This window comes from Anser brachyrhynchus (assembly GCF_964034855.1).
Source record: "Anser brachyrhynchus genome assembly, chromosome: 12".
Lineage (NCBI taxonomy): Eukaryota > Metazoa > Chordata > Aves > Anseriformes > Anatidae > Anser > Anser brachyrhynchus.
Genome location: NC_137707.1, coordinates 21,579,372 through 21,593,508, shown reverse-complemented (window position 1 = coordinate 21,593,508; position 14,137 = coordinate 21,579,372). Strand labels below are relative to the sequence as shown.

Genomic DNA, 14,137 nt, shown 5'->3' with positions numbered 1-14,137 from the left:
TTTATTACTACAATTGCCGAGGTACCTGTAGGAAAATGTTTGAATAGCCTTCCTCATGATTATTTTGGATTGCTTTGCTTTTCATTTTTGTTTTTGCAATTCCTGAGGACAAAGACTTTTTAAAACAAGTATCAGTTTTAACATGGATGATCTCCAAGGTGTGGTGGAGGCAAAATTCGGGTTCATCACTTCTCTCTTCTCCACATTGGCTAACAGAGCAAGGCCAGCAAGAGCTGCATCGCCCATCACGTCCCTTTCAAGTGTGCATAAGAGCTGTTCAAGCTTTCCCTCTGTTAAGATACTCTGACCTGGAGGCAGCACTCCCATATCTCCCCCATTCCAGATTTGTCTCCTGAATGTCAGAATGTGGCCTTACGTTTGGTGTAAAATACAGAGGTTGCCTTTGTGTTAGCATGACAACAGTTTGATGGTATAAAATTTTGCCAGTACTGTGCTGTATTTTAAAATGTTTGAGGTGTCTGACCTGGTGCGAGTCTGATGGCTTGGAAGGGCAACAAAACCTTGTAGCTAGGGCTTACTTCCCCCGTAGGAAACCAGGAGGCACTCAGAATGGATTTGACTCTGATACCTTTGTTCTGCTAGTGCCCTTTTTTGTGTCTGCTAACTCTTCTATATGCTTGTAGAAGATCTTAGTAGTATTGAAACTTTGCCCATGATACAAGTCTGTGGTTTGGTCTGCTTTTTCTGTCTCAATCCTGAGCTGCTACTGCTCTTCTCCTCTTCTTTTGGTGTTCTGCACTATCACATTTTCTTTAGCAAAACCCAAAGTATATTAGCTTGAGGCAAAGCTGACACAGAGTGACTAAGGATCCATCACCTTGCCTTTTCTGCCTTGTCAAAAATAAAAGAATATAATACAGGAAAAACAATCTTCTCTACAAGATTGAGCAAAGTCGTTTCTACTGACTTTTTCTATAAATTTTGTCTTTCAGTAGTTGTGTCCTTTCTATGTATAGATGTGAGTAGAGAATTGCAGTTTGGGAGTCAAACCTGGATTTACAGAGAAATGTGGGGACCTAGTAAATGTCTTTGTAACTTGAACAAGGTATGTAATCACTGTCTACTGACTAGTAACAGATCTGAGATTAACGGAAAATGTTAATATTTCATATTGCTTGCTTTTTTTTTGCCCTATGCTTCATTTCTGAACAGATGTGTGAGGAAATGAAAGCTGCATATACACTATAAACTATGTGTTTCTTGATTTCTGAGCTGGTGGTTGATTAACCTTAATACAGATCTATATTAATTTTCTCAACGAAATTTTACTGATTCTTTAGAAGGAAATGAATTAGTAGCATTTACCTAGCCAATCTTATATTTATTCTCTTCAGATTAGTGATTTTTTTAATGATATAAAGATTGTGTATATGATCTTCTTGCCAATATAAAGGTATTTAAACTGTAGAAGGTACAGAAGGTCTTTAACTGAATAGATCTACCCTGTTTAGAAATGCTGCTAAAATATTTGCATTCTTGTTGAAATGTAGGGCCTGAAACTGTGTTGATGGGAACAGCTTAAAAAGTGTACTTTTATATTACCCATATTAGCAAATGCAATATTTGGAACTCAACCTGTGATTTAAAAACAAACAAACAAAACACCCAAAAGATCCTGATAAAAATTTCTCTAAGTACACCTGCCTTCCCCAATTACATCACTGAAATATTATAATTATTTGCATGACTTTGGTTTGTTTTGAATATCTCTTTTGTCAGCCACAAACTAACGCAGCATTCACCATTTTATTGTAAATTGATGCTTTTGTGCACTGAGTGCTTTCAGAATCACCTTTGAGACTTTCATCTTGTGTATACAAGGCTGACAAGATAATCAGTTGCTAGAGCTCTAAACTTTTCTTTATTTCTCCACTTATTGTTTTTAATGTGATAGAATGTGTTATCTGACGTATTGAATTAATGTTAAAACATTAAATATTTTATAATAATTTTGTGGGTGAAATTTTGCCTACAGTCAAAAATGCATGCATCTGTACTGAATGTACACATAGGTGTTGATACCCTGCAATTAATGGAGTTGTGTGCTTCAAGGCTTATTTTCTGTCTCTATATAGAGAGATTGTTCTTCAATTATTGTTTTTAAAAGCTGGCCACAGGTGGGGAAAATATGACAGTGAGGGAGCACATTAGCTTTCTCCCAAAAGTTTGTCTAAACATGAAAATCCAATGTCTGATGTTTATTTCATTAATGTAATCTGACTTGTCTAAGAAATTCTCCTTGGAAAAGGCATTTCCTTTCAGCTTGTGGCTAATGATATGGAGCAACAAAACATCTGGCTAAAAGAATGGAAGATGATACAGTTTATAAGTGTAGTAAGGTACTTTACCCGTAGAGAATTAGCTTTAGAAATGTCACCTGTTCTTGCTATGTTTTCCACAACTTCCTTTTGTGCAAACTGCTACATGAGAAAAGAAGGGCATCACCCCTAGAAGGTTCTAACAGATTTTCCTGCTGCATAGCTAGCTAGGATGAAGCTTTTTTTTTTTTTGGATGTCAGTTGCTGGCAGGCAGATTAAGGATTTAAAATGAGCAGCTAATGGCTAAAGCAGGTGGCTCTTCTCTTTCAATGAGGCTTGTAAAAGAATGGGTTGAAGTACAGGCAAAGATGCTGCATCAGCTAATAATAATGTCATCCCTGATGGGTAATCAAATAGCTAGAAATGTCCACCAACAGAAGAAACGAAGGATTTGGAGTGTCAACTAGGTGTAGAAAAACTGAGTGTTTACCATAGCAGAAAATATACTTTCATAGTTATTTTTTATGTCTAAACATTACTCCCTGAGAGTCATCATATTTTATGAAAACTTTTATTAACATTTCCCGATGACCTTACCCCCATTGTGTTTTTATCAGTCCCAAGAACCATAATCTGTTTAAAATATTTTTTATCTCTATAAACACAACAAAGTAAGCTGTCTTGCACATAGATTTGTAGATCTCATTAGAGATACTTTTTAAAAGGTACTCCATCTCTTGGGAAGATGATGACAAGTGGTAATCTTGGCTCACAAAGTTTTCATGCAGGAATAGTTTGTTAAAATAGATTGTTTAATCTTTCCAGCATTGTTTTGGGAGTGGATGTAGTTTTTAATTGTATTTGTATACAGCGTTATGACTTGAATGAGAGAAAGGCAAGGGTAGCTGAAAACAAATGTGGTGGCAGTATCAGTTAGCTGATATTCCAGGTGAAAAAATAGCCAAAGTATTTGTTTAAGTTTTCAAGAGTTATCAAAGTCACACAAGAAAAATGGCAGTTTTTAAACTCATTAAAGTTAACATTTGTCTGTATTGTAAATGAGGCATATTCCCTAGGGTAGTTAACAGCTTTGGTGGCACAAGATGGGGGTAATTTTTCAGATGTACTGTTTCCAATGGGCCAGTGTCCTAAGGCTTTGCTTTAAATGGCCTTTTTATGCAGTAGGATAATGGGCAGTTTGTGCATTGCTAAATCAGCCCTATTTTGTTAGGAATGTTACAGTCAGGGCACTTACAATTTGTCAGAGGAAATGCAGAACATCTCTACAGGAGTCTGTTTAAGAGGACATCATTTCTCGATAAGCTCTTGCTTAGGTCAACATGCAGCACTGCTCTTACACTATTCCCCTGTTGCTTCTGCCACACGGGAATGCTCTGATTTATTAGGATTGCACAAGTCATGTCCTCCGCCTGACTGAATCCACAATTGGAAATTTTCTTTCCTCCCCACCCTTCTTCTCTCCCCCTTATGAAAACAAAATGTAGAAGGTTACTGTAAAGCCCTCATAAAGTATTTCTAAGAGGACTGTTTCAGTGAAATACCTGTATGTTGTACAGCATCATTATTGTATAGCTGCATCTTATAAATGCATCAGGACTATTGTTTTGGAAAGTGTGATATTTAAGAACATCAGCTGTACCCACGTTCAATTATTACACTACTGTAAAATGCTTGTAATGAAGTGTAAATGTGAAATGTGAAGATAGTGAACCTAGTGAATGTGATACAAACTACACAGCTATTTATGACATTAAAATTTTTAACCAGAGCATAAGGAAAAAAAAAAAAAAGAAAAACATCAAAAAAATCCAAAAGTCAAAGTGAGTTGCAATGATGGGTACTATAAATGTATGTCTTGCCAGCTTCTAATTATATTTCAAATTGTTGAGACAATTCTCCCATAAAATTAGTTTAATGAATGATGCTTCCTTAGTCAAATCTGCTTTAAAAACTATGTTTAATTCAGTGTTCATTTCCCATTTGATAAAGGTGATAATACCCTGTCATTCAGACTACTATTACTAAGAAACTTCTGGTTTGTTTCAGCATTGTGATATTTTAAACTCAGTGCAGCCAAGGACATTTCTAATGAAAAGAAGAAAGCAATGAAGAGCCTTAATAGTTTTTGTGTTTGCTGCCAATTGTAATATGAAAAGTGCAGAAAATATTTTGAAAGAGTCAAAGCTATTCCCCCTTTTTTCAACTGTAACACTGGAATTTAGCTGTCTGCAATTAATTCTGATTCACATGGACTCATTCCTTAGTATTTCTTTTCCCTACTCTATGAACTGCTGTTTAGCACTCTGTTACTTTGCCTCTACCTGTCTCTCTATGTATCATCCTATGATGGTCAGGGGTAAGGATGATGATTATTATTGTTTTAAATATGAGGTAGTTTGTGCAGGTTTTCTCAATTTGAACGAACCATACAAAGATCTTTCCATATTTGCAATTCTGTAGGGTTAGCTCTTTAAAGACTAGAATGATCAAAGGAAGAAGAGGAGATGCTCCTGGAGCAGGTAACAAGACAAAATAAGGAAGGCTCAATGGAAGCTGCTAAAAACAGGTGTTCACGTCCCTTGTTCTCTCTATCTGCTGTTTATGAAGGAGCATTTCTGCAAGTGATACCACTGCTGAAACTGAAAATCGTGGAGGACATTAGTTATCCAGAACAGGACAGGCAATCTGTGAGCAGTATGCCTGAGCAGATAGGAGGGATGGGAGGACAGGGCTGAGAAATGGGATACTGCACCATCGGCTATGTACTGAGTGGGTATTTGAAACCAAGTACAGCGCTGCACAATGATTAAAAGCGGAAGTACCTTCTGCTGGCACTGCAAAGTGGTGTGGCTGCACTTCAGTTTGATATATAGGTAGTTAAATCAGTATGATTAGACTGTGCAAATTAAATTGATGTAACATCATATATACATTGCCTGGAGAGGAAAGAATTTGATTTTCAGAAATGCTGGATATTTGCAATTTTCAGCTGTTCAGGGATTGCTTTGAAAAAAATGAATCTTTGGTGTGGAGCCATTGTTCAGCCAATGACAAACAAAAATTTTTAAGGTAAGGAACAAAGAAAGAATTTGAAAGAAACTGTAAGAAAGGAAAAAATCTCAAAATAATATTTAGACTCAGGCAAATCGTTGAAATGGAATAACAACACAACATGGCAGGTAATCTCCAGAGTAAAATTCACTTTATTAACATTGTTGTTAGTATTGTTATGAAAATGTTAAATGGATATTTAGGAAATTGGTATTATCATATGAAATTTGTCACTTTGTAGTCACTACTTGACATCCAGTTCTTTTCAGTGTACTGTCCAATACAAAATTATTCTGATAGCAACCATTAATTTCCTGGAGTACTACAAAGAGCACTATTTGCATTCCTTACTAAAAGCCTGAGAGGAAAGAGCAAGCACGAGTAATTTCTATCCCCAAAAGTTAGCTCTCAAGGCTGCAGTTAGTGAGTTACCATTTTTACATAGGGTACTGTCAACTCCTGTAAAATCTTGGATTACATTAAAAAATACGAAGTATTTTTGCCTTTGTTCTTGGTATGGAACTGAAACAAATTCAGCTTACTTATAGATTAGCAAGCTGAAAGATACTGGACATAACTCAGTTTAATTAATGAATTGTTAAATCTGAAGCCTAATGATGACTATACACTGGTACTATCATTTTTATGTTAGATTGTGTCCTTTTTGCAGAAATATCCAAGTAACTTTAGTATTGGTCCTTTAAAAACACAGTGCAGCTCTTCAGGAGCCGTGAAAGACAGTCTCTTTCTTGCCTACAGAAATGCAATGAGGCGAAGGCATTTATTGGGAGGTGTTTTTTTTTTTTTTTTGGGGGGGGGTCCCATTTTTACTTGGCAAAGTAGAAGACATCACATTTCAAGAGATAGCAAGCTGAAAATAATACTGATTTCAGCAAAAAATGAGAGAATGTTTCTTCTGCTTTATGCTTGTTTCATCTTTTGTGACTGTGTTTAATGAAGTTATAGTAAATCTGAAAGATTACCGGCCTTTCATTACTGAATATATTAGTAGCCCATAAAGAGTCTTTTCTGTGCTCAAATACATTGAATGCGAAAACCAAAGAGTACAAAAGCAGTTAGTTCGCAGAGGTGACATGAACTCCATCTGGTTTAAGTACAAGTTGAAATCTGGGGTATTTGGACGAGTCCAGTCAGAGATGAGAAGTGGCTTTCAGTCACTGAGCTCAGCTGTGGTGCTTCCACAATGAGATCTCTGTTCAAACTTGCTAGATTATAGCGAGCAACTTTAGACGACATCTTAGTTATACAGCACACAATAAAGTAAGTGCATAATCTGACAAGACGAGAGAGGCAACGCTGCGGAAGTGAGATTAATTTTCAGTAAAGAACTTGACACAACTGGACTAATTATAAGAGTACATCACAGGATGATGGCAAGTGATAATGCCCAGATCATTCTCATTTACTTCTAAACATACAACCCATCTGTACAACTCAAAAGATATATATATACATATATATAAGATGTAGAATGTTTAAGGATTCTGATTCAGCAAAAATAATAATAAAGGGGATGGATATGAAAGGAGTTGAACTGAATGTCAGCAGCACTAGAGGAGAAACTAAAGAAAGAAATGGATAAACAGAAGGTGCCAGATCATTCCTGATTTGGTCATACACTCCACCATGAGTAGCATGATTTTTTCCCACTTTGTTTTAGTTTCAGACTTGCAGAATAGTCTCTTGAACTAATGAGAATAGTAAGAATCAGGGGCTGATCCTCAACCCAGTAGGAAGAGGGTATTGTTCCTTTATTGCTCTCATTCCTGACCTTGTAGTCTCTGCATTGATGCTTGGGAATTCTTAGAGCTACCAGTAGTGTCAGTGATTTAACTGAGTTGTATGGGGGAGAAGAAGTACAGTGATGCGCTGTTCTGCTGCCTTTTTACTCCTGACAAACCCCATATGCTAAGATGGTGGGTGGCAGTAGGAGATCTGGCACATTAGCAGCCGTGTATTCTGTGTGCCAGGGGAATAATCTGTTGGCTACTTAAATCTCATTTCTAATTCATTTCTACTTTCTGAGTAGCACTGAGAGGCGAGATCTTCACAGAAACACCAGCTCTTGGAGTGTGTGAAAGTGCAGTCTAGAGGAGGGTTTGAAGCTTGTGTCTTGAAGCTGTATTTTGAGTATTGATTTTAATATGTAAAAAACACTATGTAAAACATGTTAAAAAAAATAGCATGCAAAAAAAAAATCCTAAACTGTCTAAAACTTGAGTACATTAACACTTCTCATGGAAATAATACAACTGCTACGCCTTTGTTCAGTTTTTAGGTATATATATACATGGGAAAATTCACTACATCAGAAAATTCACAGAAATCAAAACAGAAACAAACAAAAAAACTTTCATATTTTCTCTCTTAATAACATTGCTTGTTAAACAAAAGTTGGCATAGAATCCTGGTGTGAAATTGCCAAGAAAAGATTGTTAACTTGGCATAAGCTTTAAGTTGTTCTATTCAGTATCAGATGCAAATAAGAATTGTATGTGTTTTTGTGATTTGTACTGTTAGTGGAAAAGAGGATATGCAGCACAAGGAAAATAGGTGTGCACCATAGGGGGGAGGTCATGTTCATCTGACAACTGCAGTACTTGGCAAACAAATGCCGTAAACTTGGAAGCAAGCAGCAGAGAAAATATTCTGCTATATTCTGCTAGAAGAAGCAAAACGGAACAGAATCAATCATCTTTTCAATGAGAGTTTAAGGTGACTTGGGCCTTGCTCTTAGCTCTGTGGAGGACTCGTATACCCTTTTTCACTACCTGTAGAGGAATTCCTTCCAGCAGGATTGGTGCAGGGCTCCTCTTTTATAACTGAGACCTCCATACCTCCATCTCCTGGGGCTTATTAGCCTCTGTAAAGTTAAAGAGGCTGCTGAAAAGGGAGTGGTCCTCATTGTCTTTGAGCAATCACGGTCTGCTCCTTATGGATCGAATTGTACTTAATGGCATTACTGGTTAGCCCAGGAAAGCTGCAAAACTGGGGGAGAAGATCCTTGAATAACACGGTTATTAATTAACCTCTTGGCCTTATTGTAATGCTGTAAGTTGCCAGACACATTTGATTTTACTGATTTTTTTTTCTCTCTTAAAAGCTCTGTCCATGCATTCTTTGTGTCCTCTGTCAGTCTGTCTATCTATGAACGATGTGGCCCTCTGCTGAGAATCGTGGCTTCTGCTCAGTTCAGCTTGGATGTGTACGAAATAGGTCTCTATACCTACCTTTTACCTAAGGCTTCAAATCAAAATGATATGATATGAGTATGTGGATTAAAGTCCTGATTCCACTTAAGTCAGTTTGTTTTTTGTTGTCAATTAGGAGCTGTGAGGGTGGTCAAATGCTGGAACAGGCTTCCTAGTGAGGTGTTTGCCACATGGCTGTCAGTGTTCAAGAGGCATTTGAATAATGCCCTCAATAATATGCTTTAACTTTTTGTTAGCTCTGAAGTAGTCAGGCAGTTGAACTTGTATGATCTTGGAAGTTCCCTTCCAACTGAGCTATTCTATTCTACTTTTGCTTATATATTGAGAAGTGAGGTTTATGAAGTCGTCTTCTGTGTAAAGAGCAAGAGTAAAGACCAAAAGAATTCTGCAGGTATGAAGAATTGCTAAGTATGGTTTCTAGTTTTTATTAATACTGAAATCATTGTTAAAGAAAAAATAAGTACACCAAAGAATAAGAAAGGAATTAAGGTATCTTTGAACCTAATACTGCACATTGATGATTAGGATGCTTGTGGTAGGCTCCTGCTGACTGGCATATGTAGTATCTAGTATAGAAATACAAGGTCGGATAATTGAATTGTTTTGGAAAGACTCCATTTGCCTTTCTCTCCCTCCGTGGATTTATGTGAATTTTGCTGAAATTCACTTTATTTTGTTCATTAGCATTCTGTGCTACACAGCAAGAGAGCAGTAAGTTATCAGACATAGGGACTGAAGGGGAAGATGAAGATAGCCTTCTCATTCCATAAGAAGTGGGAAGTGAAGCAGCAAAGAAGACAGGAGGACTGATTCAGGAAGATAACACAGCAGCTTACAACATGGAGGACAAGAGAGATCCTTAAAGGTAAAAGAACTGACAAAATTTCACAGCAGGCACTAGCAGGAGATGAGAATCCAAGGGAAACATCATGCCATGTGAGAAACAAGCTTTCATTGATCACAACATGCCATGATGTTTCCATGATAGCACTGTCTAGGAAACCATTAACAGTGGTGAGAAGAGAAAACAAAATCTGACAACTTTTTGTTTTGTTTTAACAGGTACACATTAAAAATACATCTAACATATGGGACACAAAGAATCTAAATAATGTTATTAAACTTCAGATAGATGTGAATCTCCGGGGAGATATTTTTTTTACATATGCTTTTGAAGAAAACTTAAAAGCATTAGATTTTGCATTTCCAGGCTTAATTCATCACTTTATTTTGTTGTTTAAAGAAATCTATGCAGAATTATTAAGTTACTCAAAATAAGCCCAAAATAGAAGACTGATTTTCATAAACGCTTTACATATTTGTGTTTAATTTGTTGAAAATAGTATAAAATCTGCTCACATTTGGCATCCCAAATACAAATATTAGGAACCCAATTCCCTGATGCAGTATAATTTTTAACAGTATGGTTTAAGAGTCTTCCAAGAGATAATGTGCATGCTTTCGTTTTAGAATAATGAGGAATTTCATTTCAGTAAGGAAAAATAATATTATGTATGTCTTTGTACCTTATGAAGATAAACTGAACTACTTTGTTAGTTTCTGTGCACATCTGCATTCTCTGCAGAAGAATACAAAATCCCCCCAGCAGTATGTGATTTGGAAATATGTTGCAGGCACAAAGAATTAGACTGAGAGATCAGATTGTGTAGAGGGTCTTTTACCTCTAAAATATAAACCTTCTATCTTCTAGTACAGGAGGGTTAAATGCAGAGCTTTTAAGTTGAGAAAATATGCAGTCATGTGAAAGGTTTGATAGCACTATATACCCACCAAAAGCTTAAATGTGCCTGACTGGTTTTATGGAAGACAGTAAATTAGTCTTTGCTTTACCTTTGACAGGTAAGAAGCAGTTCTTGCATGACCGGTGGCTATCACCATACATCCGCTACCACACAGGTGAGGCATTCAGTTTCAAAATGATGACTGGGAAGAAAAACAAGATGTCTTTCCTGGTTATAAATTTAACTCTTCTATGATTAGTCTGGGCCAATTAGGACACGCCTGGGGTTCAGACTATGGCTCAAATACAAGCTTGAAAGCCTGATTAGCTGAAGTCTCTTGATACTTGTTCTTGGTAGTAAATGCTGGCACATACAGTATTGATTTTCATTTAGATATCTTAATGTTTCCAGACAATCCTAGCAGATGTGGGCTGAACTCAGATCTACGAGAGTGCTGGGCTGCAATCTGCAAGCATTTTTCTTGCCATTTTGTTTCATTTTTCCTAAACTTAACTGATTTGGAATCAGGAGATATAAATGAAAAATGCAGAGTTTGCCTATCAATCATGGCATGTACAAACATTGCTACTGCCCTTTTCTAACATCCTATTACCACTGGGTAGTTGGCTAGTCAAACAGGAATAAAAATTACACTGCAAACATCATAAGTTAGGCTTGATTTGTTGAGCAAGAAGCCTGACAATTCTGTAAGAGTTATATACCTCAGCCTCGCTGAAAATCAGCCTTGTTATGGCTCTGGTACGTCTATAAAGATTGTTCATTTCATATAAAACAGCTACCTGCACTGAAAGGCCTGAAAGGAAGAATGATGCTGGTTATAAATATAGAGGAAAATCTATTTGTCTGCCCCTTCGTGCTGTTAGCAAGTCACACGATGCAGCCCTTATGCTGTTCCTAGGCAGCAGGGGGAGTTTTCCATGGCCACCTTTTGCTTTCATCTTCTGGCCTGGACTGAAGCACATCATCTCTCTTTGTCATATGAGATAAAGCAATGAAGTGTGACCAGTGCCACTGCATTGCACTCTGCCCACCAGGAGCACGTTAATGATAATGAAAAACTATCCTGCACCACATTTAAACTAAATGTGAGCGTAAGGCTGTCTGTCGGCAGACTGGTATAACAGTTAATGTCATAAAAGATAAATAGAAATTATTAGAATTGGCTTGGAAGGGATTTTTTATAGAGCGGGGTTGTATTCCTTTAAAGATACATTATCAGACTGTTAAATCTAATTTCAGGCTACTGGGCAATTAAAATGATTAACATTCTTTACTCATATAGTTTGATTCATTAAAGTTTTAAACACCCTTTACACACTATTTATGTTGAAAATAGAGAAATAACATGTTAAAATGTCTTGGATCATTAATCATTCAAATTTGCTGTACAACTACTTTCTCAAAACCTTAGCACTACAGTGAATATTTACAAACCTCAGAGGCATCCTTGAAAGGATGAACAAAATCAAATTCCTCCACCACAACGTCCAATAGACCTTTGGTAGCTCCCAGGCTCTTTATGTTTGCAAGAAAAATCAGGCAGAAAATTCCTAAAAATTGTTTTAAAAGTTATTCTGCCTGTACAAGTCTGTTCACCTGGAGGCTTGCTCCTTTTTTTTTGGTATTTGAAGGTAGCAGTGTGGATACTATTACTGAAGCTGATAGGAACTCCAACTATAAAGTCTTGTGTGCTGAAATGAATATATACTCTGAGTCTGGCACTTAGTTTTCAAATGTGTCAGATGGAATTTTGTATTATCTACTGACAAACCAGTTTATTAGATGGACATAAGAAGAGATCTTCAGGCTAGTAAATGCTGCCATTAGTTAGAGGTGAAACACCCACTTCCCTTCACTGTTGGCATTTGTAACGACCTCTGAAACACTGTGAGAAAATAATCATGAAACTCAGAATACAGTATGTGACAAGACAATTATAAACCATATATTAATACCAGTCTTTGGAAAATATTAAATCTACAGGCTTAGTAGTTGTTCTAATCTTGTTTGTTTATTTATTTATTTATTTATTTATTTATTTATTTATTTTTTATTCCTGCACTTCTGAAAAGGTCTGGACCTTTTTGAGAGAAACACTGTAAAGTACAGCGGGTGGCTGGATATAATCTAGACTTGGCCCCATATTCTGGGAATCCAAATTATTGCGCTTGCCTGTCCCTGGAAGCAATGAAGAACTCCTCTTGGCCCATGAACTGCCTCGTATTGCACCAGGTAAGAAAGGTCAATATTTGCATGTCAGAAGTTCAAAGAACACACGGCTGCAGGAATGTCCTGTTTCTCAGATAGGCCATAGGCCAGATATGCTGAACAAGTGTGGTCATTACTCTTTCTGTGGCACTATAAGTAAGAGGAAGAGGTGATTATAATTAGCCTCTTTGAAATCACCCAGGGGCTCAGCTGATATGTCAAAGATGTAGATGATATTAAACATGAAGACACGGCTATATTTTCACATATGGCAGCATGATCCTAATAATACCATATTTAGTATGCAAGGTTCTTTCACTTTGAGAATATCAAGGAACATTCAGATGCCCTCCTTGATGCCTATTTTCGGATCCGTGTGCTCTCTGGGTAGACAGTGGAGAGGTGACTTCCTAATTTAAGTCTTCTGGATTAGGCGCAACTATTTTACAGGAACTAAAGAACAGGTACTAAGGAACACTACCTCCTAATTTGTTTACTTAAACAGGGTGCCCAAATTCAGTTAGAGACAACTGCAGTGATCCTAGCATCATTAGTAAATGATACACTGGCAACAAACACGTGCCCAGTACAAGTGCCTTGTCTTCCAGTAAGATTTTATAATATGAGAGGGTCAACTGGTTGTAGAGGTTCCACACAACTTCTGAAAGATACCATTTTTTCTATCCTTGCCAGTTTCTCCCTTCATTCCAGTACTCTTATTCTCCATGTAAGACTTCTTGACGTAACAAGTGGCTCACTATTCAGAATCAAACCATGCTATTTTACAGTACCACATACTGTATCTGTTACAGTTCTAACTCTAGACAATAAAGGGAACTGTCAGCCTCTATCAGTGAGGATGTTTCTAATGCTGTTCCATCATTCATTTCAAGAGCAACATGAGCACAGCCTTTCCCTTGAGAGACTGACAGCCGTTATCTCTGCAATACTGTAAGCTCTTGCTGACTTAGTGAGCAGAAATCCCAGAGGAACTCCTGAATTTCATGTCAGTGTGTGGTGCTGTAAACCAGTCCACCAGATTGGGCATAGAGTGACACTATACCCTTGCAGAATAGGGCAGAAAATTAAGGGCTGTTTAGATGATGAATATACAGATCATACTACTTTGAAACAATTAATTTGCTTAACTTTTTCCTTCCCCAAATCCAGATGTGGGGAAGGATGTGGAGAAATAGTCCCCTTGACCTGGACTGAGATCACTACCTGGCTTTTTGGTGCTGTCAGCTATCTTCTATGTTTATGTCTTATTCAGAAGTCTGTGGTTTCAGTGTTGTTATGATTTCTCTGGTGTCACAGTGGAAGTCACTACTCTTGCTTCTGTCCTTCCAGACTTTTCTTGTAAGTTTGGATGGCACAAGAGAAGGATGAGAGAAGAGAACGTAAATGTTGAAAGGGGCTTCCTTATTCATATTAGAGTTTGAAGAACAGGAAGTACTCCTGCTGTATTTGCTTTACACACCAAAAATTTGTCCATCATTTTGATTTGTGACAGAGATGAGGCCTTCAAGCTGACCTGTGATTGGTCACACAGTATGGATATTGATTCTGATGCCCTGAGTA

General features: G+C 37.2%; 1 protein-coding gene across 1 annotated transcript in view; it reads left to right on the top strand.

Moving 5' to 3' along the window:
- Nucleotides 1–14,137, top strand: part of LOC308176504 (uncharacterized protein) — a 424,460-nt gene that overhangs the window by 141,946 nt on the left and 268,377 nt on the right. The window contains exons 7-10 of the mRNA XM_080552300.1: nucleotides 954–1,066; nucleotides 9,270–9,450; nucleotides 10,446–10,502; nucleotides 12,421–12,580. The gene's annotated coding sequence lies outside the window, so the exon portion shown is untranslated. The remainder of the gene's footprint in view (nucleotides 1–953; nucleotides 1,067–9,269; nucleotides 9,451–10,445; nucleotides 10,503–12,420; nucleotides 12,581–14,137) is intronic.